We start from the raw sequence: 26,412 nt of genomic DNA, 5'->3' as shown, positions 1-26,412 counted from the left end.
CAACCCATCCCTCCTTCCCACTGACAGCACAGGGAGACAGGGCATGGGGGTTTGGTCAGTTCATCACCCGAGGTTTTCTTCCACTGCTCAGGGAGAGGAGTCCTTCCCCTGTGAGACTGTGGGGTCTCTCCCACAGGACACAGTTCTCCGTGAACTTCTCCAGCATGGTTCCAATCTCACAAGCAGTAGTCCCCCCACAACTGCTGTAACCTGTGTGAGTCCCTCCCACAGGCAAGCAGTCCTCCCAAAACTGCTGGGGCATGGGTCACTCTCCCACGGGGTGCAGTCCTCCAAGGACAGGCTGCTCCAGCCTGGGAGCAGGGCCCCCTCTCTCCACCAGGTCTCCCACTGGATCACAGCCTCCTCCAGGCATCCACCAGCTCTGGCATGGGCACCTCCCCCAAGGGCTGCAGGTGGATCTCTGCATCCCCCGTGGATCCCCATGGGCTGCAGGGGCACAGCTGCTTCACCATGGTCATCACCATGGCCTGCAGAGGCATCTTGGCTCCGGTGCCTGGAGCACCTCCTCCCCCTCCTTCACTGACCTTGGTGTCTCCATGTTGTTTCCCTCACATGTTCTCACCTCTTCCTCTTCTCCATCTGGAATTAAAACTGCCCCACTATCTTTGTTTTGATTTCTTCTTAAATATGTTATCACAGAGGTGTTACCACCATCTCTCATTGGCCCAGCTTTGGCCAGCAGCATGTCCATCTTCAGAGCCACCAAGGATTGACTCTGCTGGACATGGTGGAAGCTTCCAGCAGCTCCTCACAGAAGCCAGCTCTGTGGCCCCCCCACTACCACAAACCAGGCCATGCAAAACATTAACAGACACAGATGAGCAACATACCCATCAGCCTGCAGCAATTTTAAGTTCTGTATTATGAGCACTTGAGAACCAGAATGCACACACAATGATTCCTCTCTATCTCTGTCTGTCCCATGGGACACCCTTCAAAATTTACACTTTTTCAAAATGTATTTAGAATATAAGAAAATGCTCAAGCAATGTGGGTTTATCTGGCTCCCATTTTATTGTGTTTGCAGTAATTTTGGCTTTGGCATTCCCATGTACCACCCAGGTTGTATTTTATTTGGAGGCATTTTCACAGTGCTCCTCTCTATTTCAGAGGACTCAGCGAAGGAATGGATGTTTTGCACTTTGCAGCACGGAACTGGAACTGTCACTAGAGCATGTATAATTACATTTAGATATTGAATTGTATAGGCACTCTTATGTATCTCAAGAACAGGGTGTTTTCTGGGACAAACACAACCACCTTCTCTTTTGACCCTAATGCCTACGAAAAGCACCCATAATTACTAGTGAAACACCACAAAAGTGCCAAGTTTGAGCATGTGTTTCTTTGCTTTTTTGTTTATTTATGTATCTATGCATACAATGTTATGCTGGCCTGGTTCTTGGATCAACATATCCCAAATTTCAGCTGAAAAGCACAGAAGGTTAATGTTCACTGTCTCTCAAAATGAAGAATTCTTGTTTAAAAGACCTTTTGTACACTTCAGGAAGTTACATGGTTTTGCCTTCAGACTCCTACACTCCAACCATAACTTCAGGGAAAGACTGAGCACATACAGAGTCTAAAAACTCATCCATGGCATGAAGAAAAATGAAAGTGATATCATAACTAAAAATGCAATGGAAGCACAGATATCTATATGTCAAGATTCTCAATCTTATGGCTCACTTAAATCCTCATGGCTCCACTATTTTCATCAAAATTGTGCCAATTTGCAACAGAAGAGGATTGACAACTCTTGGGAAAAAAAGGAGGTGCAGTATCCTATGTATTTCTAGATGTAAAGCAGGAAGTTTATTAGTGTCTCTTCAAAGATATTCTCATTCATCTCTTTGTTAAGAAAAAAAAAAGGAAAAAAAAGGCCTTTTAAAGTTTGAAACTTAAGACCTGGAATAACACCAATCACTGTAAAGTCAGACCTTTAACACATCATGGTATAATGCACTACACTGAGATGTAATACTTAAAAATATTTGACACTGCTTATAAAATCACATAGGACTTGGATTTAAAGTTCTTTCTGTTATAACATTTCCCATCTCCTTTTTTTATGCTTTTTTTTTTCAGCGTAAAAACTTCTTAGAGCCTCTGCTTCAAATACAAGAAAATCTGGTCCCACATGTCACTAATTGGGAACAGGTTAGCAGAGAGATTTACACAGAGATGCCTGAAGTTACAATTCATCATGTGGGATCTGACAGCAGCCTCTTTCCCTGGGCTGTTTCATTTCAGTTGTATGTTAATAAGCTTTAACCAGTACCAAGCAAAGCACAGAGGATACATTTAAGCAGGAAAATTACATTAATATAGGTCTTTCTAAATGCTCTTAGTGTTTGTAATATGCACCACGTAAATATCTCCCTTCTAGCCAGGGATTCAGCATAAGCACAGATTATGAATTGAAAAGTGAAAAGAGAAGTACATTAATCAGTGTCTTCTGTTTCTTAACATCTGACATTTAAAAACTAAATTTAAGGAGTTAAATGTCTTTCAGCAGATCACTAGTTAAAGAACATTTTAAAATTAATTTTCTCTAATAAACACAATATTTGGAGAGGGAAGGAGGAGTAAAGGGAATTGCGGTTAGTTATGATGTAGATTTGCTTTTGCTGCTGAAATCAGCAGGAATGTTGCCATTAATTTCAAGAGTAGAAGGACTGAGCTAACTACGTAACAGTTGCACTAAATGAACCAACAGAAATACTTCTTGCCCACGGGGTTAAAACACCGTTAAAACACAAATACTTAATTTGAAATCTAGTCTTTAAAAAATAAACTGATCAAATTACAAATAATTGAGACAGTTCTGCACATTTACATGCAAGCTTAGACCAGAAACCACTGAAGTGAACTAACAATTCTCAACACATTTCAACTGGGTGGAACTGCCAGACAGCACTCACTATCGGCCAATTATTTAACTAAGATATTAACACCTGTGCTCCATTAGAAATGTTTACTTCAAATTTATAAGGCTTTTTTCCTACAATACAATAAAATGATGTAATTGCACATACAAATTCAAGCATGGTCCCAACGACAGTATTTCTTGAGCCTTATTATCCATTTTCCTGTGTTTCATGTTAGCCATTAGCCCTGGTGCTAATTGTAAGACAGAAAAAGAGTGGGGGTTTTCTTTCATTTTTCTTTGCATTGTCTCAAATGACTATATAAGAACTTGGGTGCATTGAAATCTACTGCAAAATTCTCCTTACTTCATAGGAAAAAGGATCCAATCCAAGTTATGTGAAACATTTTCTGTTGTGGAGATTACTTTAGATATACTTTGCCCTTCAAATGAAATTAAAACTAGGAGGCAGTTAATATGTACACATATACTAGCTAACCATATAATTATTATTTTAGCATGTCATTTATTAATGTATAAGTTCTTTTTACTCTTAATTTCATGGTCTTGTGAATATTAAGATCCACATTTGAATGATGCAGTTGAAATACACTGGTTCTGAAAAGAAAGGTTTTAAACAGCGAGATCCCATTTTTGCTTTCCAAGATCACTCTTTGTCACTAGATCCATAGTGACAAAAGTGACTCATTATAATTATTCTGACAGGCAATGCCAGAGACTCCAGCTCTCTTTCCTGTTACAGAGGTCTTTGGCATACTGCGAGGTATTGTGGGAGCCAGGCAGCCACTGGGCTTTATGGAAGGTATATTACTTTGGAAGTTCTGGAAAGGGGAGACTTAAAATTAACTTTCACCAAAAAACTGAGTTTTTTACTTGGAAGAAAATCAAAATCTATCACTTAGTGCAACCAGAAGCTGCACCTGAATTCTAACACAGAGTAATCTTCATGTTATTTTAAAACTATTCTGTAATTTTTCTGTTCATTTAATCCCTGATTTCTGTATTGGATTCATATAAAGTCTCCAAACAAAAGAGCTCAGAAGGCTTAACAATGTATGTGAAATGGAGAAAAGCAAACTGCCATCTTCTTGTAAGAATGAGCAGAACATGCAAGTAAGGACACTAAGTTTTTACCAAACTGTCTTAGAGGATATTTCAGGGTCTCAAAGGAAGTGCCCCAAATACCATTTCAAGCTCAGAATGTCTCCTCTTCAATGTTTAGGGAGGAGTGCTATGTCTGGCTTTGTGGCATCCAGAGTGCTCAAAGCATTATTTGTAGTTATGGTTAGTTACGAGTCGTATATTAAATTCATTATGGAAATTAATGCTGAGATTACTTTAAGAATGAAAATCATCATCACATTCATACTATTCTCCCAATCTTCCCTAAGTACAAAGCAAAGAAGAAACAGACCAAAACATCTCAAAAGAAAGGGTTTTGTTTGTACCTATTGTGTGTCCTTCTAAACAGCCAGTTTTGCTTCCCAGTGAGGAACAGGGAAAATAAATCTGCTATGCTGATCAGAAATATTATTCTCAGACTATATTCAGTTCATATTAAAAGACATCCACGCAGGCATAGGTCTCCAATCTGTCCTGTGGGGCAAAGAAAACAAGGCAATGTAATTTCTTCTCTAGACTAAAATTTTCATTGCTCCTAAACCAGCCCTTTACAACCCCTTTAGAATCTAAATTTCGAACAGATTTGCCTAGTCCCTCTGATGTATTCCAGGCAATTTTTAAACAGTACAAGAAACGTAACATAGTGGAGCCTCTTTGGCAATTTGCCTGAATCCAAACACATCATCTGCTGGCAAGACAGAAATGGTTTGGTTATGTCAAAAGTGGCATATGTTACGTTAGGAAACAAATGCCTTCTGCAGCAGAAATTTAAACACAAGTGCAGCTCCAAAGTATCTGTACAATGCTCTTAACTGAAGAAGAAAACTTGTATGAATGAATGAATGAATGAATGAAAGCCCAATACACAGGAAGTGATGCAATCTGTCTTAGGATTCAACTAATACACTAGAATACAAAAAAAATTCTAAATGTCATCCTGAAAACTGGCTACTACCATTGTTTATTATAGCTAAAGGACGAGAAAAATTAAAATCAGAAAATTATGATCTGTGCTGCTGGTAATTTAGACTTGAGTCTTAGATGCACTGATGTTGCGAGCAAAATTCTTTGTGAGTTTTCCCTCCTTCACTCCAAGCTTCAAAAATACTCTTATTCCAACTTAAAAATTTTGAATTCTTGAACTTTATTATTTACTTGATAGGCAGACCAAGAAATAGGCTGTCGCATACAATGAGATATTATTTCATCACACATTAGTCTGACATTAAGAACTAAAGCGTTTTGCTAACTTTACAGAAGATTATTATTGATATTATTTGGGGTCAATATATAGTGAAAACAACAAATAACATAAGCAAAAGACTTAGCGTAGTAAGAAAATTTCTAATTTTGTCAGAAATGGTGTACTGAATTGCTAGATATAATATATACTTGTACATATATATAAATACATTAATTTCATAATCAGTCAGCAGGAATCTTTAGGTGAATTCAGAGTTCTCGGGTGCCAGCTATAAGCCTCACTTAATTGTGAATCAAGCAGGCATGTTAATGATGGACAGCATGCTAGCATTTGGATAGACAGGGAATTTTCATTGAATAGACAGTGAAGATTGATTTCCCTATTTATCCCTTCATTAGTAGTTTTATGCTAATATAACAATACTATTTTCAAAATCCTAAACTTGCATAAATCTCATTAAGTTGAACAAAAAAGAGGATTAATTGCTGTTAATAGAACTAAGCTGAAGTTAATAATGTAAAATATATTTTTCTTAAATCCCTGGAATCCATTAAAGGAAACTGTGCATTGTGGCTGTGGTGGACTGAATGTTAATCTAACACATATGCTTTAGGAATGCGCATTCATACATAAATTCTCAGATGAAATATTTGAAAGCATTATTATAATCTTGTACAGCAATATTCTTCTAGATCTGAAACTGGGTAGTTTTAAGAAATATATGCCTTAAGGAACCACATAATTTTTTGTTGAGTCTTAGCTGAAAAAAACCCCCAAGCACCAGTTGGTTTTTCAGAAATAACCCTTCTAAAGGATTTCCCATTCTGGAGTGTTATAGCAGCCTCCATGAGTTAGCAAATGAAGAAAGCACTATTCTGACTGATTGAACAATATAATACATTCATGGAACAGTCATGTTTCCTGGAAAATCACAATTTACATCTACTGGTTTTGAACTCATCAGGTTTTTTTCAATCCAGGCGTTTAAAGAAGAAACATGAGTTTCTACTCACTCTATATTGAAAATATGTGTGGCAGATTAATAACCTTAAAAAATAAAAGAAGACATAAATCCCTAATTAAAGTTCCAAAGTCAACGTAATTTTTACTGTGATCAGTACTCTCTGATATTGTCTGTATAGTTTTTTATGCCCCAGTTTTCAAGGACAACAAATACAATGAAATGTCTAAACCAGACTGCAAATCAGTCAGATTTGGAATCCATTAAGTCCCTTTAAGTAATTTTGGAAGTCATTAAGTCCCTTTGTATTTTATGAAAATATCAGCTCTAAATTATTGCTTGGATGTCTAAATAGCCCAATAATACAGCATACCACATGCCCCAAACAGGTGATTTTGGTATTAAACTGGGTGATTTTGGTCTTGTTTTTAAAAAAGAAACACTTTATTTGCACTTCTTAGGAACAGGAATTCAAGCCAGGGGGCCATTTAGACCGGTATCTTTTTTCTGGCAGTAGCCATAATTGGATGCTCAGTGAATAGCAACAGAGAAAAACCAGACTTTTCCTTCAGAAGTCCCTCAGTTTCCAATTATATGCAGGTCACACAACTTCCTAAGCTTAAGGGATTTTTTCTGTTTATTAATCGTTAGTGGATTCCTCTTCTAAGTGTTTGTCCACTTCCCCCTAAAATCCACATAAATATGAGCATCTGCAATGCCTCCTGGTGAGCAGTTCCATGGGGCTACAACTCTCTGGTTAAAGAACTGCCATACTGTATTTGATCTGAAATCAGCTTAGCCAGTTTCATTTGATGGTCCTTAGTTTTTCCGTGAAAAGAGAGTGAACAGCTGACCTGTATCAACTATTCCTGTGAAAGCCAGGATTCTGTGGATCTCTTATCAGCCCTCTAAAACACCCTTTTCCAAGTTAAAAATGGCTAGCCTAGTAATCCACCCCTTCTGGAGAAACTCTGTACCTTTGTCACGTTTTTTGCCTTCTCTGAATATTTTCAAGTTTTAATAAATTCCTTTTTGAGATCAAGGGATCAGAACTTGCGCAAAAAACCACGACTGAACTATAAAGGTACATGGTGGCATAATGGTGTTCTCTGTTTTGTTTTCAGTCTTGAAAACGCCAAACAGTTGATTTGGTTTTATGACTGTCACTGAGCAATGAATCAATGTTTTATGAAACTTAAGATCATAACCTCAGAATCTTGCTCTTGATTGGGAACAGCTGGTTCAGTTTTACGTGACTCCAGAGTTGTTTTCACCATGTGTATGACTTCACATTTATTTACTCTGAATTTCAGCTGCCATTTTATTGCCTGGTCATTTAGTTCTATGAGCGCTTCTTTACCACCTTTTCTTCTTCTCTCTATTCTGAATAACTTAGTATCTTCCAAACTTTTAATCTCAGTGTTCACATCTGCTTCTAGGTTATTTATAAGTACGTTGAAGAGAGTAGATCTTAGCACAGACCACTGCTGAAATTTGCAAATGACCATTCATTGTAAAAACAACTTTTTTAGACTTATCCTCCTTAGTCAATATTTTAGATGTTTAGCTAAGCAAGGACCTTCCTTTTTGGTCTGTGCTGATTAATTGTCTTAAAAGCTCTCAGTGACAGACCTTTTTAAATGCACTGCATACCCACACAGACTATGGCCTGAAATAACAACATGGTCCACATCTGCACTGATCCTCTGAAAGATAACCCAGAGGTCCATAAGGCAGAAGTCTCCCAATTCTCTTACGTAGATCATATTGAGTTAGGTTTCCACATTTTAATTTTTATTATGAATTTATAACTGAATTCTGCATGGAACAGACCACTGCACATTTTAAACAGGAACAAATTAGTATTTCCAAACCCAAACAGGTACTGTTTTACAAATGTGGGCAATATGGCAAAGAAAGAAAGAAGGGCAGTTGCTCAGGGAAGTTGTGGCTGCCCCATCCCTGGAAGTGTTCAAAGCCAGGCTGGATAAAGCCTTGAGCAACCTGGTCAACCGGGAGGTGTCCCTGCACATTGTAGGAGTGGTTGGGACTAGATGATCTTTAAGGTGCATTCCAACCCTTTAAAATTCTACAGTTCCACGATTCTATGAAGCTGCATTGATTTGGACTTGATGATCTCAAAGACCTTTTCCAACCTTAATGATTCTATTTACATCAGTGGTAAACTGGACTGCTTGGCTCTTACTTTCACTGGAATGTACCATTCTGTAAGCCAAAATCACAGATTTTACCAAAAATGTAAAGTCAAATGATTCATTCTTTTTCTTTAATCCATAGAAGAAAAAGGACTAATTAATTCATTAGGAAAACCTAGAAGCCTGGAAAACTGCAGTTGTCTAGGAAGAAAACTCATATCATTATTTGAACCCTTTCTAGCCATATGAAAAAAGTACCTGTGAAAACCTGCAAGGAAAAACACAGCATTCAACTGTGAATATTTTCCTTCCCTATGAAAGAATTTGATTTAAAAATAACCACCTTTGTTACACTTGCCTTTTTAAAGTGATACCCACAGCCAGTGTTCCACAGCCAGCTACACTATCCTGTATCCTCTCCATACAACACTGGCTCATAGTTACCTGAAACCACAACCTAATCAGATACTCTTTTTTTACTACCTAAAGGACAACAAGTCTATTAGGCCCATCCATGAAAGCTCCCAATGATGCAAAATCAAAGATGAGTAAAAAAATATCATCTGGATAATGATATTCCCAAAGTATTGGATACATTTCTAATTATTATTTTTATTGAGTCACCATATTTATAAAGGTATTTAATTCTTTCTGAATTCAACAGGAATTAGCACCAAAATATATTTAAAACTCCACCATGTAGGACAAAATGGGAAACAGAATTAATTCCTTTTAGAGGCCAAAAGCATACATGGGCCAAAATACTCCTAATTAAAACTCAGGACAGAAAACTACAGTGAGAGGTAAACAAACAAATGGAAGACAGGCTAACAGAAAGATGGCAGTATTCACAGAAATAAGTTGTCTTGTTTGTAATAACAGCTGAGCTGCTTACCCCATTAGTATCTTCAGTTTTTCATTCTTTTATCAGTATCAACCCTAAGTCATTCATCAGAGGAACTGTAAAGTAAATTCAAAGGACAAACAGTGATGGTAGAGAAGACAGATCATCCTCCTGTGTGCGGGCAGCAGTTTTACACGTATAGAACACTTGATTTCAATTTCTCCTCTTTTAATGAAGAGTAGTTTAGTGCAGATTTTTTGCAAAAGGGAACTGATGCAAAACACAAGGAATAAAGAATGTGAGTTTATGAAGCCATGCTGTTCATGTCTGTTGGTGACAGCCAGGCTTTGGCCAGCACTGAAGTTGGAAACCATATGGTAAGTGTCACAAACACTTGGAAAATACTGCTCTGAAAACTACTCAAGACAGCAAGGAGCATGTTCTAATTAAAGCATCCACACTGTAAGTCCAGTCAGCAAGGATGCAAGGCAGGATGAAAAGCAACAGGATGAAAATCAGAATATTTTAGGGGCAATTGCTTGAGCTTTGTCAATAAAAGCTGTGCACATGAGTGAAGAACATTTTGGCCTTCAGTAGTTACAGTAATAATACAGTTGAACACCATGGCCTATAAAAAAAGTTGTGTGGTTTTTACTTGTTTTTTAAACTTAAAATTTCCTGTAATCATTTGAGACTGCAGTGAGTTAAAGATTTGATTTGTTTTCAGGGTATCTCAAACAAAAAACATCTTCAGCAAAAAAAAAATTTTTGCCTAAATTTTAGCAAAACCCAAAATCCATTCAACATCATTCAAATAAATCAAATAGCCATATCAGTGTCTGTTTTCCACCCAATCTACTGTACGGCAAGTAGATATTCAGTTCCCCATAACATTTTATACCCAGATGTAAGAACTGAGCATGGAAAGGCAATCCTTTGTTTTAACATCCCTGTGAGCACAAAGCCTAAGCCTCAATTCTGCACCATTTATGCTTTCTACTAAACTGCTGCATTACGAACATTTACCTGTCTCTGATAATGGAGGCTTATCTCCCTCCACTGCACGTTGAAATTCAATTTACCCACCTCTTCAGTGCACCATACAATGCGGGATGAAAGAATTTTTCAAGAGACAAGAATCTTCTTAAGAAGAAACTTCTATAAGTGAAGAATCCCATTAGAAATCCCTCCTTTTTCTACCCAAACACTATAATTCCAAGTACAAATGCTGCACCTCACCATCAGGTAATGACTGTTCTCTGCACAACAGAAAACCTGACCTGCCTTAGCAATGAGTGGCAAATGCTTCCCACGGTGATGCTGCTGCGTTTAGTTCCATCCCAGGGAGCCAGTGTCAGGGGTATGTGTTCACTGCTCTGTTCAGCACACTGTCACATTCACAAACCAGTTTTTACCTCGGCACATCAAAACTGCCCATTCCTGCTCCATGTTACTCCAACTGCATTACTGCAACTTCTTTTTACATTTATCTCTGCTGAGCGATTTCTAGTTGAACTGGTATAGTTTTTGTTGATCAAAAGTCTTCTTCTAGGGCAAACATTAAAGGCTAAAAAGAATAAAGAAACAGAGGCAAAAAGGAAGCTAGATTGTCTAAAATACTTTTTAAAACTAAATTAAATTGCTCCTTTGTTTTCCCAGTACTTTCACACATCTCTCTCTCTCGTACATTATTTTCACAGACTGGGCCAAATTCAATATACACATTGAATGGCCTTATCTGATCTCAGGTCACTACTTAATTAGATGACAGAGAATTATTACATGACAGGGAGCCGGTGAGAGAAAGAATACACAAATTTCTCAACCTTGGGCAAAACTAAGACTCCAAATTTGAGATATAAATGCATATGAAGCAAGCATCATTGCTTGTTATTTTGCACTTTTTCAAAAAAATATTAGTGCTAAATTAGGAACTGGCATAGCGAACTCCACAATGACCATACACAGTTGCCTCAGATTCTCAGAAACAGAAGATTCAGATTTATATGAGGAAGATTGCATTATAGATGATAAAAAGATTTTGTATCATGCTCTAGGAAAGTTTATTATTTACTAATCACTGGGAAGAGTCTGTGGACTGGAACGTGACATGGGCTAATTGACATTTTTGTGTAAGAAGCCTATTATAACAACTGAAAATAAGCAACTAGATCTTGGAGTCTGTCACTGAATACAAAAAAACACAAGTTGAAAAGATGGAAGAAAATGGATTTTTTTTGTTCTCACAGTTCTAAACAGCAAATGGTGGAGAATCTACACATCCTCATGGCTGCCTCAAATTGTAAGTGATACAGTTTCCAAACTCTCAAGAAGGTGGGAATCCACAAGGTTATAGATTTGCTCTTCATATTCTAAAATAATTTGGAATATTCTACCTCAGCTGGAGGAGAGCAGTGTCTCACAGCAGCAGAGGACAAAAAAAACCACCCTCCCTGTCTCCCGAACACTGGTACCTTTCCTTCTCTGTCTCATAGGATTGCTTCAATTGCAGCCTGTTGATACTATTTAGGCATCTTAGAGTGCTTGTCTTGGTTACAATGTAAGGCATGTATTCTATAACCACCTACACCACCTTCTGATGAACTGTTAATGGTCGGTCATTTGCAACAGCTGCCAAACACACACTCAGCCTAAAGGGGCCATCTCTGCTAATAGACCATCAAGGACTTCCCAGAATGACTCACAGAATTACATCATCTAATTGTGAAATGCCCTGCCATGGGGGAGGTACCGAACATTCCCACCTGTATATAATCTGGGGCTTGGGCCATCACAATACTACTACTGGGTGCCCAGAGGACAAGAGCTCTTGACAACCACCCCTGTACCTCCAGAGAAAAACCAGACCTTTTCTACAAGAACACTGCTTGGACAGAACCACATCCATCACCCTGACCAACAGGTCAGGCTGTATTCTGACTTTTTTGGTTTAAGCCAGTGTTTCTGTACTATTGCCTTTATTGTATTTTTTCCTATTAAATTGTAGTTCTGACTCGGAATCTCTTGCAACGTATTTGTGTGGAGTTAATTTCTCCCACTGGTTTGCCTTCAAACCAGCACAGTGCTTTTTTGTATTTAAAAGACAGAAAGATACTGGTTCCTCTCCCCTGCAACTACCAAGAATGTGTAATTTCTGAGAATTTCTTTGGAAAACCTATGCTTTGAATATATGCATTTATATATGGTGGACTTGTTATGAAGGCAGAATAATTAATTCTGTCCAGAATAACACTACTGAGTAAATTTTAACAATGTTACAAGACTTTTGGAACCCTAAACTCTTCCCAGAAGGGATTAAAACTTTTTACATAGAAGAATTTTACTCCATCAGAGTTTTTTGTTCTCAGTGGACAGCATTACTTTTGTTACAGTATTAAATTAACATTTCTTTCATTTTACTTCAGAAAGGAGGAGAAGGAAAAAAATGTTTTTTATGTTTTTCCTTTCTCGTTTCTCTGTCCAAGACCTTCTGAGACTAATTTAATAACATGGAAGAACAAATGAAAGCAAAGACAAACCAACCTATGGCAACCAACAACCTATTTTGCTTGTATATTACTTCAGAAATGGCTTAAAAGGTTTTAGTTGCCTTGCTAAATTACACAGTTATCCAAATGGCCCTGAGGTTGCACTTTAGAACTGTCTGATGCATAGCTGACACACAGATGTTCCTTCTCTGTTCCTCTGAATGTCGCAGTGGTATTGAGATAAGACATGTAGATACACAGAGGAACACTTTGAGTGAACAAAAATTATATTCCCTTCATTTTTTTGAGGCAAGAAATGAAATCACAGAATTACAGAATGGTTATATTTGGAAGCAACCTCTGGAAATCAGCTGGAGACTCCCTAATCAAAACAGAGCTATGTAGAGCTGGTCACTCTAAGGACTGTATCCAGATGAATTTTGAATAGCTCTGAGAATCAAGACTCATCTGCCCTGGGCAATCTGTTAGAGTGCTCTATCATCCTCCTGGGAATAACTTCCATGTACAAAAGGACAGCCCTACACAAAAATGGCACCGTACACTGTCCTATAATGAAATATAAATGTTTAGAAAAACCACCAGAAAAGCTAAAACTGGAAATTCATGCTGGCAGTCAAGTAAATCATCACAAGAATACACTGCTCATTTTACTTCATATCTATTTGTGTATTCTTACCTACTCTTAGGGATAATACTCTCAACTAAACGTTTCAGTCTCTGTTTATTTTCTGTGACATGAATACAAAGGTAACTCTACATATTCACACTCAATACCATCATCTCCTTTGATTAAATCATAAGCACTCATAAGAAAACAGAGGATACCAAAAGCAGTATCCCACTGTTGAATTTAGTACTTTTGGATGTGGACATAAACCACTTTGAATCAAAACTCACAGTGACTCTTCAACATAAATCTCCTTCAAGAGTCCAGAAAAGAAAAAAGACATCAGTAAATTTGTATACTGATGCAGCATGATGACAATTATATGTATTATACATATATTTTCTCTAGACATTCAAAAAAATACTGCTAATACTGATAAAGACAACTATACTTGCTATAGAAAGTAAGAATGAAAAAAAACTTCTATGATACTTAGTTTGTGCACAGATTACTCAGGGCCTGAGGCTTCAGCACAGTCCTAATTCAGGTCACAGGATGACAGTGCTTTTAGGCAGATGAACAGAATCTGATTATTCCATGCATCTAGGACCTCACATTTTAGCATATTAAAACTATTAACATGGCTCCATTCTAAAGATAAACAACGGTTTCTAGACACAACAACATCCTTTGTTTGCGTAAATGCTTTATACTGAATCTGAGCAGCATTTAAAAACCATACATTCTTTGTTTAACGTTCCTTGCCAAGAATGAGAACACCATTTGGACTACAAGCTCAGTGACATCATTACTGAAGAATGAAATTATTTTCCTGGCTACTTAAAAGACCTGGACATTATATAACATTCTTAGGTGATCTCCATTGTCTGTTCCTAGGATATACATGTCTAGTAATTGACATTTCCCAGTGGATACAACTCTTCTGTTTTCAGAGAGGTCAAACAGAGCATGCAGAAGATAGGGCTCTTAATTCCTTTTTCCTCTATGCACTACAGAGAAAGGAAAACAAAACACTGAAAAATTGCTCTTCACAGGAAAATATAAGCGCATAAACAACCTATTGGATCAGACCAGTCGTTCATCTATCATAACATCCTGCCTTTGATAGTAACTTACGCACTAGGGGAAAGTAAGAGAAAGGCATTATACACACCTTCCAAAGAACCTGCCCATAGCCGAAATTCTACCACTGATCTATGAGCTTCTGAGCCAGTAGAGCACTGAGGTACACTTTGAGTACAAACAGTTCCATTGCCTTGAATGAAATCATGCATGTTCCTAACCTGCTTTAGTGATTTATCACACAGTGGTCCTTCATAATTTGCTTAAGCCCTGAACATGACCGTTTACATCGTAATTTTCACAACATGCCCAAAATGGTTCAATAGATTCTCTATAAGGATATAAGGAAATTGTTAGATTTTATTAAACTCCCTCAAAGATTCCGTTTCCTTACTTTATGTGTTCCTTTCAAACATTTCCTTCTACAATGGTATGCATATTGCCTTCCATTTTCATTGTCTTCTCTTATCAGAGAGTCAATAAGATGGCCCATTCACTGTGTTCTCAGTTGTAGTATTTGTGTAAAGCTTGAGTGGCTGGAGACACCTGAGCTAACCCAAACCAGACCTAATTCGGACTGCAACTCTGCACAAATGCAACTGCTCTCCTCTAGAGGCTGGCTGCATTTCAAGGGCAGTTGGTGTTACCATGTGGCACAGAAGGCAGTTAAACAAAAGTCACTTAAAACCTGACGATGCCCATGAGAACTACAGAACTAGTAAGTACAAATAATATGAGACCTGTAATGGCTCAATGTATGTGGATATTTGTTGAGATATTCAGGCCTAGTAGTTGCCCAGTAGAACTTGACGTCCATTTTACCTATCAATTTATCTTATGTATTTTTATATCTCTGTCTAGTGACATAAAATCCTTGGTACATTTATTGTTTTTTGTTCTAGTTGGTTCTTCTGCTTTATCTGTCTTTATAATTTAATGCCATTATTTAACACTTGACTGTAGTGCTGTGAAATAGTTGCCTCAAATTTGAAGTGAGCATAGAAAGTAGATCTAATCTATGTATTTGTTTACACTATTTGCTATTGAATTATTCTCATTTTGCAGACTAGAAATTAAACTGAAGAAAGCTTAAAACTCTCGTGGTCAGACATGACATGTGGCAGACCAAGGATATGCAACTGTGGTCTCCAGTGTTCAGAACTATTGCACAAACTGATTCTTTCTGAGATTCAAACTTTTTTTCTTTCTCATCTCCAAAATGCCCCCTTTCCTACTTCAGAATTTTTTGGCAGAGAACAATCACAGCCAAGCATAAGGTATTGGATCATGTTACCACGTTATGTCATTCCTTAACCAGTTTGGGGTTTGAGGCTGTGACAAACTGGCTATAAACAAGTACAAGTCTGTACTTGTCTTAGCTCTTTTTCTTCAGTGGCTACAATTTCTATTTAATAGGTGTCATTATTATTTTAAGCAGCCATTGTCTTCCACTAGGTTTAAGGTATTATTATGCTGCTTGCTGGCATTATCAGCGAAGTGTTCTATGTGCTGCTATTATAAAAAAGCACTTCCTAACGTGTCTTGTATTTTCAGGGACCTGGGCTAGGGAAAGTTTGATATTTATGCTTTGTCCATAGATCCCTGTGACTTGCTTTTTTTCCTACGGAAATAGGACTTGCACAGTGACAGAACCCGTATTTCCTGTCTTGCATTCCTTTCCCTTCACACATTGAATCCCTTGCCAGTTTCAACCCAAATAAAAGAAGGTAAAGTTTTCAAATAGAAATTTATATTAATTTCACAAGTTGAGCTTGGAGAAGGTAGAAAGAACAAAGGTGATTGACCTGTTTAGGGAAAGGATGCAGCAAGTCAATACTTCTGTTACATGTGGCTTTGGGCTTGTTAGGCAGCACAGCTGCAGGTCTGAACAAAACACAGTTTGTGGTCAGGTGACACAGGAGGAAGACTGAGAATTTTACTGCAAAATGGCGTAACTGAGGCTAAGTTAAAATACCATTATGTCATTTATGAATTAAGGCTTTTCTATAAATGCATCATAACATCAGAATACAGTAAGTCTCGTGTGCTAGAGACCTACTGTACAAAGTGATTTTCTTTTGAAGAGATGCTGGCATTACTCAAGTACTTTCTCTCGACATTTACCTTCACAAGAACATTGGCAATCCAATATTTAATACTACAGCAGCTAGTTAAAAATGACAAAATATTTCCAGTAAACTGAAACATGAATTAATACACACAGCAGAACTGAACAAACATTCAAATTCATAGTAAGGCAGGTCTGTAGGCCCTCGGACAACGACTGTTACACCGGTATCTTTAAGAGTTCATCTTATCAATAAATACTACTAGAATAAATAGAAGTAATTTTCTGTGCTGACCAAACTTGATATACTCGTTTATTGTTCATTAACTTTTACTTACAAGTTGATATTTTGTACTGAAATATGACAATAAAACAGTTTTCTAGCACTTAGGAAGGCCCTGAAGGAGGAGGTTGAGGAGGCCTTTCTTTTTTCCCAAGCCTTTGGTATGTTGAGCTATAATTAGTAACTTTGGGGCACATGGGTTTTATCTGACAGAAAAGCAAAATGTACTTTCTTTAGCACAAGTCACATTTCCAGAAGAGAAAAACATGTACTATTTCTTTAAAATTTTTTCAGCCTTACTTATGTCTAACACAAGGCTTTTTTCTCCTCCACCCTGATGCATATCCTCATAAACAGAATTATGTCACAGTTCTGTGGCTTATTTATATACAGATCAAATTGAAAACTGATGCTGTATTCCAGACTTGATACAGCAAGGGCTTTTCTCTTCAGTGAGGATGCAAAATCATTTTCTTCTTCGATGCACACAGTTAACAACTTCAGTTTTACAAGAAAGGGAGGAAAGAAAATCCCAAGCCAGGAGAACATTGCTGTGAGATCTTCCCTTTTTCCATAATATTCCCTTTTTGTGCTTTGCTTTTTTCAACATGGAATGTAACTGGAAATACATACCCATCTGGTAGCCTGAGATTCTTCCATCTCTACGCAATCTACACCTTGATTATAATCATGCAGGAAGAAACTCAAATCTTTTCTGTTCCATGTTTCAAAAGGGTATCCAGACTGTAAGAGGACTAAGTCTCCCAAGTGTCCTTCTGCATTAACGAAGCCTGTGCAGAATGTGCAATTTCTTGTCAAACTGGCAGGTATAAACAACTAAATCAGAAATGTGCAAGGAAAAGGTTGTAACACGTATGTGGCAAACCATGGCCTCTTTGCAGGATACTAATGCATCAACACACCTTCTAAACTACAGAATAAGAAGGGCAGACTTACTTCAGAGTGGAAGAGGCTTTACAGAAACTGTCACCTTCTATCTTCCTGAGCTCAGTACATGCTGCTTCCCATATTTTGGCAGAGTGGTCACATAACTGTACACACCTGAACTTTCAAATCATGGCTGCAGCCAAAAGTGACCATAATCCTGACCAGAACCTTAGTGACCTCTGCTCTATTTTGTTCATAAATTACCTGTTAAGAGGCTCAAAAGTGCAAAAATTAAAAGCATCAAATATTACTTTCATAATTTGCTCAGATTTTTATACAGCCATGCTTTGATGTTTCTGACTTTTCATCCATAATTTACTTAATTACTTTTCTAATTTTTCTGGTTTTCCATTCTGTTTCTTGGTTAGATATCTGGATGAATCAGATGATTCAGTTAACCAGCATGAAATCTATTTTCCGTTGGCTAAGACAAAACTTGCCACTAACCTTTGTATCAGTGAAATTCTATCCCATCACCTTACAGAAATACCATAATTCTATTCCCTCTGGGATGCTAACAACAGCTTACCAAACCAAAAACCAACAGGGAGAGATAAGAGATGAAATTTTGGTTCCGCTCAGGGGTTGTGTTTTCACAGATTGTGTACCTTTTAAGCATACAAAGGTACACACCCCGCCAGAGCTTACTTGTTTGTGCCATACATGGCCCATGCTCTCACTTCTGGAAGAACTGTTACACATCCTACTAAGGTCTCAAAAATAGAAAAGCGAAGAGCCTTTAGACCATGCTTTAATGCAGTTCATCAAAGCAACAAGCTATTTCCCAGCTCTACACCACCTGGATAACACTTGGCTAGCCTTGGCAGAACCTCTCATTCTTCAGTCCTTTCAGCTTTCAGGGAAAACCATTTTCTTTGTAGAAATAAGCTTATGATCTCTGTTGGAATGAACTCTGGTGCTGGCCATACCTCCAAAAAAACACTATTTTGTCTTTCTTTTTTTTTAAGGCAGCAGGAGCTGAACAGATGGCTTTGAAAATTGCACTTTCATTTCTGTGTATGTACACGCATCTATACTTACATATTACATGCTCACATGTATTGTGGGAGGCTGAAAACATTGATCCACCATAATTTCAGTTATCCTGACTCTAGGCTTGGTACTTGGATCTCTTAGCCAGACTTGGGTAACGACAGATACAAGAAAACCTGCATCTCCCAAGAATTCACAACTCAAAGTTGTCACTGCTCCACACTCAACTGTTTTTCCAGCAGAAGCATGAACCCAGAGAATGACTGTGGATCCTTCTGCATGTGAAAAGACAAACAGTATTTTCCAGTTAGAAGGTTTCCTGGAGAGTGACTACTTTACCCATTTTGCTATTCAGCAAACTCCAATTATTATATGTCCTTTTAACTGAGTTTTCTCAGATATCACACTATTAAACTGTTGAGCAGTTGGACTGTTTTTTCATCTATCCTTTCACTAAATTTTCCATTCATCCTGATTTCAGAGCAGTGTCATTGATTCCAAGGGTTTTAACCAACTTTCCAGACATTTGTGTTTAAACATCTCATCATTTAATTGCCAGGGACAGCATTAAAGCAGAAACTAGTATTTTAATATTACCAATGAAATATTTTGTTTTTTAAAATAGTAACATCTTTATGTAGCTGGCTCTTTCTTTTTGTCAATTTTTCCTGTGTATGCTCGATTTTTCAATCCTCACTTCCTTCCTAGCATTTTCAAACAAGAAACCTGAATTAACTCTTAAATTTTATTGATGGAGAAAGTTCATTGAAAATTTAATAAAGCTCAAAGGTAAATAATTTTCATTTTTATAAGCTGTACCAAACACTTACAGTATTTACAGTATTCTGTTTCTTAGAATATTTCAACCACCGCTGCAATAGCAAATATTCTGTTAGAAAAGCCATAGCACACACTGGAGCACTCTTTTGTTCAAGTTGGTATGACAGTGATGCATCTGGATCCTCAGTATTTCCACTCTCTTGTACTATTGCAAAATGGCATAGTTAGATTAGAATATGTATTATTAAAAAAAAAAAATTACCCTTATCCCTATTTTCTAAGGACCTCAGCATGAGTATTTTTTGCTGTGTGAACAGCAATTGTGCAATTTCTACTATGACATATAGAGGCTGCTGCTTATTTCCTGTGGTTTTTTCTATGGGCAAGATTTTTGTGGTTTCTTCTGTGAAGAATCAGGATTGCTAATGAGAAGCCACAGGAATTAGATTTCTCAGGGTGAGAGTTCATTACAATTCTGCTAAGCAGCATTACATTTCTGGGTTAGAGCACCAATAGACCAATAGCAAGAAACATTCTAATGGTAATGTCCTCATTTCATAACTCTGGTAATAAATCTAGGAAAGGACAGTATATTTGGAAAAGTATTTAAACCAACAGAAAGCATGCTGAAGTCTTAAAACAGTATTTAAAGATTCATGCAAAAATGGGCACAGATATATATATATGTACATACATAGACATATTTGTGGCAACAAAAGAGTAATGATAATCAATTTAATAAAGTTAACTAAAACCAGTAAGCTAAGCCAAACTTTAAAAAAAGTCATATTTAGATAAAACTCTGAAAGCCTTCAGAAAGCAGTATCTCTCCTGATTAAATGATCACCTGAAGTATTCCTCATACTTCCATTGCATCATCAGCCTTTAATCAAGTAGAATGTCTACTAGATATCCATTTTTCCCTGGTTCCACATGCTGGCATCTGAAAAGCATTTAACGTCATTAATAATTGCAACAAGGTAAGACAGAAATGGTACATAAAATTCACTGGAATAGACTTAACATGAATTTTCTCCCTAATTCATACAGAGTATTTCTGCGCTTTGAGAATTTGAAGTACAGTGGTTTGGTATTACAGGGCTGGGAACACATACAGTATTGTCAAGAAATAAATGTGGAGGAGTATGTGAAGCAAAAAAAAAAAAAAATTACAGTAGGAAAACCAAGACTGACCTGACTTCCTTCATTATGTGCTTTTATTTGTTTTTTAGCATTATTATATTAACATTAGATAAGTTGGAAATACCAATAATATTTCAGTAATAGCTGCAAAAAAAACTTAACTTTGCCCTTGCAGGAGAAACCCCAGGAAATTAGCGAAATGTAGTTTATTCATTCAGAAACTCATTTTTTCCCCCACTCAGAAACTTCTTTTTTCTAATTTTGAAATCTATATGCCTATTTGTCCATGCATAGTTTGCCTTGTTCAGTTGCAAATTACATTTAGGATTATGTAACATATCTGCCTTCATTGCCAAGTTTTGAGGTTAATATCCTCTGAATTGCATTTGATACAAAACAGTATCTTCGGTTTAAAATGAGGAACTAAAAACTGGTTCTGAGAAAATGTTCTAAAAAAGAATTGACGTGAAAAGAGAAATATCAGGATCCTCACAGAGATACAAAACAGAATAGAAAAAGAAAATTAGCATTTTTTCTCATTCTTTAATCAGATTTCAGTATTTGTAATGGCTAGTTCCAACCTGACTCTCCACTACTTGCTTATGCAACTTGCCAAAATAACAGCAGCAATTTACTCAGTGAAATCCTTCAAATCCGTTAGTTATAACAACTTTACACATAAGCATTTTAACTCTTTCAGCAGATATTTCTATTTGCATAGAAGTTAATGACTACAAATGGAATGTCATCTACCCAACCAAATATAAAATTCAGTAATATAATAGGTTTAATTCTGATTATTCTAATTCAGAGACTTATTTTACTCAAATGAACAGATGAAAAAAGTAGTGAAGGGCCAAACCTGACCCAGAATAACACCAATTATTTTATAAGGTCTGATCACTCCTTTTGGATTTATGATGTTCTATTGGTTTATTTGTTTTATTTTTTAACTGAATATTTTCTTTGTTCCTCAGCACGTTTGTTTAAGTTGAAAATACACTTAAAACACCTTGTACCATGCAAACAACATAACTTTAGTAGAAGTATTAAATTTTACTTCAAAGACGTCTTTCATTAGTTATTTAGTTTAAAGTGAAGTTTAATTGCAGTGATTTCTGGGGTTTTAACAGAAAAGAGCTGAACTTTGCCTATTCAGTTCTGATTCAAAGCTCACTAGCATCTGCAAGACTCTTACTAGGCCTTTCTGAGTTTTAGAAGTGAGAGAAGGAGACGGCATTAGACTATCAGAAACTCAGTCATCCCTTCTTGAAAAATAGCAAAGTAAACTGCAGACTGACTATTTTTTAAACTTTTAATTAATTGATAAAAATGAAGAATTCATACTTTTTTCACAAGAAAATAAACTGCCTGCTGGCATAAGGATAAGAGGAGACTGGTTTTTCCTTTCTTTCGTCTCTCTCACCTATAAAGCCACGTAAAACCTGAGGAAATATTTTTAATGTGATTTTGTAAATTCATTGGCCAGAAAATGTGAAAATTCCTAGTTAAGTAGAAAACCACTAAAAAAAAAAAAAAGTACGCAAAATTAAATATTATCCAAACCTTAGAGGAAAAATCTTCCCCAAGTATTGTTAGGTAGCAGAGTAAACCTTTTCAAGGATGCCGTCAACTCCTCCAAAGGTCCATGCCAGAAGCAAAGGGGAAACCAAACTTTGGCAATTTGGATGTAAAACTTAACAACATAGACCAAAAATAAAGTTTAGAGATCTCTAAAGTAAAGGTATAAAATTTATATTCCTTTCTGAATACCTCATAAGGAGGTGATCTTAAAAAGAAGCCTGTAGGAGACAAAATTTCTTAAAGCAGCAGAAAAAATGAGGTCATTTCAAACAGTTTAAGAGATTTTTTGTGTATTCACAGTGGTGGAGAGTAGGGATGTTTCCAAACCAGAACACTGTATTATGTGGAACATATTAGTAGTGTTTCAAGCCATTGTGTTGATTACAGACATCCCAGGCCAGCATAACAAAATGGACAGTAACAGATTGCACAGAATGAAAATTCCCTTTGAGATTTCCCTTTGGAGGGAAATTGCGAAGTCCCACAAGCCCTGGGTAAAATGCTATTCAACATCCTGAAAAAAGAAGTAAATGTTGCGATCATATACTTTCCTGATCATATTAACCTACCTGTGTAGCAAAAGGATGATGAGAAGATAAAATGGTAGGTGAAGTTTGATACAGGAAAACCCAAAAGTGACACATACCAAGAACTACTCCCCAACCCTAATTTTAAGTATAGATTTTTGGGGACCTGAACTAGTTGATACCGAACGGAAGAAAAAAAATGTCTTTGAGCAACACTATAGAGTTCTAGGAAAATGCCTCTCAGTGCTAAACAAAGGCCCAAACCCCCAATGTTAGGATTCTATAGAAATACACATATATTTGCATTATGGAAAATATGGAATAAACCAGAAAATATCATTATTACACAATCTTCTGACCTCCTCATCTCAAAAAGGTTATGTAGTCAAATTTTTAAAAGTACAGAAGTTAATAAAAAGGACTGAGAAACCTATGTGATAACTTTTACTGAGGAGTAACTGAACAAACTTAGGATTCTTCAGCCTACAAAAAGGGAAGATTAAATGGTGATGTGACAGTGGTCTAAAACAACTTAAAAAATATGAGGAACAGCTATTCACCTTTTTAAAACATTTTCATAAGACGATTAACAGAAGCAAGTGAAGCTCAAAGATGTCAAGTTCAAAAACCAAACAAACAGAAGGTGAGTCTGCAGAAATACATCTTGGATGGTACATTTACCTGAGTTCAAAAAGCAAAGGGTTTTTATCATGGTTAATGATTGCAATAGCAATCACCTATTGTAGCTCTGGAAGTCCCTGAGACAGTTTCCTGGAAAGGAGTATTTCCCCATCCTGGAGATGATGGCTTAGCTGGATATTTATTCTGACAAATTTCTTAGTCCCTCTTTAGGGACAGGCATGGAAGAAGGCGAACCATACCCAGAATTTCAAACTCATTTGCTCACACCAATTACTACTGTTTCCAAGACTTAACTATGCACTTTGCATTACATCGCTATCAATGAGAGACACAAAAAAACCCCATCTCATTTTCATATATAATTAGCTAGTTCATGTTTCAATGAACAAAAAAGATTTATCCCAATCCATTTTCTACAAGCATATCAAAAAGTGCTAACTGTCATGAAAATTTTGTACACTAACTAAGAATTTCCTTGGGTCAGACCTTTGCTCCAGAGTTAAGACAGAGAAATATCATAAATATTATAAATATTAGAGTAGAAAATCCCAAGAGAAAGTAGAATACTGGACTCAGGTCAATCACTGTAACTTCTTTTTTAAACTTTAAATACCTACTCTTTTCCCAAATTGTTGATCCAAAGACACGTGGAAAACTGTGTGAATATAAACCACAAATTTAAAGATGATAGGTACTGATCATAATTTTCCTCTCTGAAATCAGGTCCTAGCACATGCATTTTACCCAACTTACTTCCGTGAAGCTCCATGAAGACCATTTAATCTAATTAACTGTGCTTATTTGTAAGGACCATTATAAGAACTGACGAATGTTAGAAACTTCTTATGCCATACTCACAGTTTTTAAAAAGTCTTTCTTAAGAAATGGAAAATACATCTATGCTTTTTTAGAAAGAGATGGTTGCTATCCCTCTACTCCCAGCAGCTGTGATTTGTACTCATTCCAGTTAGCTGATCATATCATCACATAGAAGATACTGTCTTTTTCACTGCTGTATTTAATAGAAATACCTACAAATATCACAAAAAATAGATTACCTCAGCAATGGAAACCAACATTTTCAAACAGCACCTACAATCAGCTAAGGCTCTTTTTAATTGATCTCCTCCACTTATTTCAAAACTCAGCAGTAAAAGTTAAGAGAATGATGCTTCAAAAGGTGAAGATACCACTCACAGCTTGTTTGTTTCAAAGCCATACAGGCTTGAGGAGTTCCTGCACTTCAATTCTTTATTATCATCTGCTCAGTTGATAATACCTACTGAAAATATGGCTTGTTTCAGTGCAAGGCAAAAGTTAGTATAAAATATCAATAACAATGAATCAGACCTTTTCCCCTTTACATTAAGCATGTTATCTACAACTTGATTGTGCTTCCAACACCCAAAATAAATTTCAGGTTTTATATTTTGAAGCAACAGGTAGAATGGAACGTGGTTGTTCTTGCAAATATGATTGATGATGCTGAAAGTTTTCTAGGAAATTCAGTGATGCCTGATCCTGCCCAATTATTGAACTGTCAGTCTTATTTGAATTTCCATCTAAAGGCTTATTCAGACAGCTGAGAAACCTATCCTTCTCTGATCTCATATAAAATGTTTCCAAGCAAACAAATAGGTATTACAAAAAGACTTTAAAAACATATTCCTTCCTGAAGGAAACTCAAACATCATCTGACGAGGTCCAGCATCGTTTCATTAAACTGTAGAGCTGTTGTCAAGTCTGCAAGCACCTAGTCACACGAGTTGGACAAACTAAGACAACTTCATGAACTTTTCAGCACTTGCTTTATTTATTTTTTTCTGTCAGGTAATTAAATTCTAGTTAAAAAAGAAAAAGTCAGAGTCTGAGATATTCAACACAGATCAAAACCAACTTTAGTGACATGAGAACTACTATAGATGGCATATTAATCCACCCATCCCATTTGATGGCCTGTCTATTCTAAGACACATACCTGCACTCCTGAGATTGTCAATTTTCTAGGTAATACTCCAAAGACATCCAGCCATATGTGAATCTCAGTCTGACAAATAAATGGATCTCACATTGGCATCTCTTGAATATCATTCCTTCTTACTTTGTAGACCAGCTCATTATTAACGGTGCATGACCCCCTCTCAACTTCATTTTCCAACTTTCCTACAGTTCCTGTATTTCAGCCACACTGCTTTTCTACTTAGCTTCTATCTCTACTGCAATTAATTCCAATTGCATCAATGTCCTACAATTGGGACAGACCTTTTTCCTCAGGATAATCATGTTGAAAGGCACTTCTTTAACCATTTTAATGTTCTCCTGCATTTTCTTTCACCTCTCCTATCTAAAGGCATTAACATGATGGGTCTCTTCCAAACTCCTCTTTAATCAGCGTTTTGAATCAGGCAGGAACACTGTATCAGCGTGATCCCACAGGGCACTATTTCAGCTGAGCAAACAGACCTGTTTGAACAGTCCCCTTTCAAGAAACGCTTCCTTCAAACATCATAAAATCCTCCTAATAATATCTCAAGAACCATGCATTCTTCATTATTTTCAGAGATGAGAATAACTCATTCAAGTTTATCTCAGCCCTTGGTTTTTTTTAAGTATCTTTCCTCCTTTGCTCGGTGGAGGCATCTTCAACCTGTCTCATCACAAAGTTCATTCAACATTACCATTATTGCTGAGACAAAGTGGACTCCAAGCCAACATCATCAGGATGTTTTTACCCCAGATTTATGTCCCATATGCTGGCAAGTTATCGAGATCTATTCTTATAAATGGGCTCTCTATTTTTATTAAAGGTTCACAATATTAGAGGTCTTGGATTCTTAGCTGAATCTCTCATCTGACTCTCATTTTTTCTCCTCTTTCATATCTCCTGACTCTTAGGATTAGTCTCCTTTTTGCAGTCTATTCCATGTCAGCTCTTTCTCTTCTGGATTTCCACCATCCATTTCCCTTATGTAGTTAGTTTCTTGCATTGCTTCTCTGTGTTTTCTTCCTTGGTGTTGTGCTCGCCCATGTTTCAAATGTCAGTGACT

The 26,412-nt window shown here is 36.8% G+C and overlaps 1 protein-coding gene across 2 annotated transcripts in view; it reads right to left on the bottom strand.

Moving 5' to 3' along the window:
- Positions 1 to 767: 767 nt before the first annotated feature.
- RIBC2 (RIB43A domain with coiled-coils 2) overlaps positions 768 to 26,412 on the bottom strand; it is a 40,875-nt gene continuing 15,230 nt past the window's right edge. The window contains exon 8 of one of the 2 annotated variants that reach the window (XM_048300950.1): positions 768 to 4,507. The gene's annotated coding sequence lies outside the window, so the exon portion shown is untranslated. Of the gene's footprint in view, positions 4,508 to 20,309; positions 20,413 to 26,412 lie in introns of those variants that run through there. The other variant, XM_048300951.1, reaches the window with a different exon arrangement.

Source organism: Corvus hawaiiensis, chromosome 4, assembly GCF_020740725.1.
Source record: "Corvus hawaiiensis isolate bCorHaw1 chromosome 4, bCorHaw1.pri.cur, whole genome shotgun sequence".
Classification (NCBI taxonomy): domain Eukaryota; kingdom Metazoa; phylum Chordata; class Aves; order Passeriformes; family Corvidae; genus Corvus; species Corvus hawaiiensis.
Note: the sequence above shows the minus strand (reverse complement) of the source record. Positions and strands in the feature narration are given on the sequence as shown.